General features: G+C 39.1%; 1 protein-coding gene across 2 annotated transcripts in view; it reads left to right on the top strand.

Moving 5' to 3' along the window:
* Nucleotides 1–3,675, top strand: part of FAM169B (family with sequence similarity 169 member B) — an 87,171-nt gene that overhangs the window by 56,473 nt on the left and 27,023 nt on the right. The gene's annotated exons all lie outside the window — the stretch shown is intronic.

Below are 3,675 nucleotides of genomic sequence, written 5' to 3'. Positions count from 1 at the left end.
TTTTTAGAGACAGGGTTTCATCATGTTGGTCAGGCTGGTCTCAAACTCCTGACTCAGGGGATCCACCCACCTCAGCCTCTCAAAGTGTTGGGATTACAGGCGTGCGCCACTGCGCCCAGCCTAAAATCCTCCCTTTTTATAAGGACATCAATCATATTGGATTAGAGACCAACTTAATCCCCTCATCTTGATTGATCAGTGGACTGTTTCCAAATAAGGTCATGTTCACACAAGTGGGGGTTAGGACGTCAACAGCTTTTTGAGGGTGGCAGTTCAATCCATAACACCCCGCTACCAAGGAAAACAGCACTCAATGCTATGTACAACAGATGTCTGGCTATTGATAAATCTATTTTACTTTACTGAGTGGCCCCTCATGTCTACATTTGAAAACTTTAATACACACCATCTCTCTGTTGTATGGGAAACTTCTGCTTAGTGCATTCAGGTAGCGTTTATTGGTACTTAGCATGAGTTAGAATTATAGATACTATCCTGTATTTTACCTGAGACTCTATAGGGATTATCTAATTTCAGAACCTTCAAGGTATTTGTTTTGTGAGATGAACACATTGAAGCTGAGTCACACAGCTAGTAAGTGATTTAGCTGGGTACAAACATCTGTCTCCTTGACATCGGGCCTGGTGATCTTTGAAGAGCTGTGCCTCTGTTGAGCAGCTGTAAAGCAGAGACCTGGGATGGCAGGCGTGAAGGCAGGAGCCAGAGCAGCTTCTCGGAGGTCCAGGCGGAGTCCTCTTGGCTGAATTTTGGCTGAGGAAGAGGCTAAGGAAGGAGCTAGTACCCAGCTGAGAGTTTGGACTGTGTGCCTCACATCTGCCCATTTTCATTTGATTGGTATATTTATCTTAATTCCACATGTGGGAAGAAGGATGTTGCTTCCCTGCTGTCCTGAAATGTGTGATCTCGTTCACAGTTGTCTGGAATCCCATTCGGTCTCCTTCATAGAGCCCTGTAAATACTGAATGAAATATCAGTGTTCTTTCAGGTTCAGTATGGAGGATGGCTAAGAAACAAAATACAATTAAAAGATAAAAAAAAGTCAGGACCTAAAGTTCTACAAACAGAGAGAGGAAATAGTTCCAGGCACAACACTTCAAAGATCCCCAGCCTGATGTCAAAGAGATGGAAGTTTATACCCAGCTACATGACTTGCTGGCTACGTGACTCAGCCTTGATGTCTTCATCTATACAACAAACACCTCGAAGGTTCTGAAATCAGGTAATCCCTATAAGGGGTCTGGTCTCAGGTAATGTTCCCAAGTTGGTAATCCAGGTTTTTTTTTTTCATTCTTTTTTCTTTTGCTGAGCATATAAAAAAAATTAGTTCTTGATTTTTTTTTCTAAACAAGAGCTTCATCAGGATAGAATTCACACATCATAAGCTCCATTCTTTAAAATTATACAATGTAGTGACTTTTAATATATTCACAAAGTTCCATCGCAGTCACCACTAATGCCAGAACATTTTCATCATTTTAAAAAGAAGCTCTCTACCCATTAGCATCACTCCCCATTCCTGTCTTTCCCCAGTCCCTGGAAACCACGAATCTGCTTTCTGTCTCTGTGGATTTACCTATTCCAGCTACGTCCTATAAGTGGAATCATACAACAGGTAGTCTTTTGTAAACAGCCTCTTTAATTTAGCGTAATCTTTTCAGAGTTCATCCGTTGTAGCATGCCTCAGTACTTCATTCCTTTTTTGGGCTGAATAATAGTCGGTTGTATGGATATCATTTATCATTTATCCATTTTTCGGTTGATAGACATTTGAGTTGTATCTACTTTTTGACTCTGTTTAATAATACTTCTATGAGCGTTGGTATGTAAGTTTTTGTGAGGATACACATTTTCAGTTCTCTTGGGTATATGTCTAGAAGTGGCATTACTGGTCATGTGGGAACTCTATGTTTCATATATTGAGGAACTGTTCAACGGCCTTCCCAGCAGCTGCACCATTCTGCATTCTCAACAGCAGTGTCTGAGGGTTTCAGTCGCTCCATATGCTCACCAACACTTGTTATTGTCGTTTTAATGTTCTCCATCCTAGTAGCTGTGAAGTGGAATCTCACTGTGGTTTAACTTGCATTTCAGTGATGGCTAAGCATGGTGAGCATCTTTTCATATGCATATTCACCATCTATAGCTCCTCTTTGGGAAATGTCTATGAAGATTCTCGCCCTACTTTTAATTGGGTTATTTGACTTTTTACTATTGAGTTGTGAGAGTTTTTCATATGCAGTATTCTAGACACAAGTTCTTTATCACATATATCATTTGCAATTATTTTTTTCTCATTCTGTGAGTTTTCTTTTTTAGGTCTTCTTTTAATCAATTCAGTAGATATTATTTTGAAAGGGGTTTCTTTCAGTGCATTAGAAATGGCCTGAGATTCAGCAAATGAGAATAATGTGCCCAGTGTAGTGCCTCGCATCTTGGTTTTCGTTGCTGGCCCAGCTCTGGTGCTGCAGGTGGACCAGGTGGCCACTTAAGGATTGACTGTTTTGAATACTACAAAGAATGTGAATGGCTCTTTAAATAAGTTTTTTTGGAACAAGAGTTGTTACTCCCTTCATTTGTCATCTCTTCTTCTAATTCTAAATGAGAAAAACCCCACATTTTCTGACAATGTGGCCTATATTACGAACAGAAAGAAACTTGGGTGTTAGTTCCACTTAATGAACCATATTGTAAAGATCTGTCCTTTCCCAGCTGCACATGGGAATATTTCCCCTCTCTGTAGAACTTTAGGTCTTGACTTTTTTTCTTCTTCTTTTAATTACATTTTGTTTCCTAGCCAGCTCTCATCTTCACAAATTACTAAAAAAACTCCACAAGATTTCTTCATGTTTTTCCTGTTAACATAATTAGTGGTCCTAACGAGGGATGTGAACTGGATCTTAGTTTTGTGTTTTCAGAAACATTTCTGAGTCAAAATCACGTCATACGTTTTCCTCCCCCATAATGAAATTGGACAAATGAAGTACATTTTCTTTTTCTCCTTTTTCTCCTGCCAGTTTTTGATTGGATATTTCCCTTCTGCCAGATGCAATCTGCTTTTGTCTTCTGGCTTTCTTCTGAACTTTTTGGTTTTATAAGTTGAAAAATATAACCTCCCCCGTGACACTGATCTGGTTTGGCAACTAGCTGGTTTTTCTTAACGTCTGAACTTGATTTGGCTGCCACTGTCTGAGATACAAAATGTGATGGCTTCTCAGAGCCAAGCTAGTGTGGTTTTCACAAATCTTTTTCTCATTTAAGATTTAGCTCCAGATGAAGGTGAAATATTTTACATTCTGGCCAATTCGTAAGTTTACTGGCACTGAACACTTTGTGCCATTTGCTAGATGGTGCAAGCTGCCTTATTTTTATTGTCAGATCATTTGAAAAACAGGCAAGCATTTTAGATACCACATGAGGGATCTTCTCCCTTGACCGGAGAAAGGAACTGAGACTCAAAGAGGTTGTGAGTTGCTGAAGATCTCCCAGCAGATCCAGGGTAACAGCCTACAAACCACCAGTGACAATAATGATGATGATCATCATCTAAGGGTCAAATATTAAATATAAAATGAAGTATCAATATTTGTATCAAACTTCCCCTTTCCCCAAATCTCATTTCTTTTTTTTTTTTTTTTTTTTTTTTTTTTTTTTTTT

The sequence above is a fragment of the Cebus imitator genome, unplaced genomic scaffold (assembly GCF_001604975.1).
Source record: "Cebus imitator isolate Cc_AM_T3 unplaced genomic scaffold, Cebus_imitator-1.0 Scaffold19, whole genome shotgun sequence".
Lineage (NCBI taxonomy): Eukaryota > Metazoa > Chordata > Mammalia > Primates > Cebidae > Cebus > Cebus imitator.
This window is presented reverse-complemented; position numbering and strand designations above follow the sequence as displayed.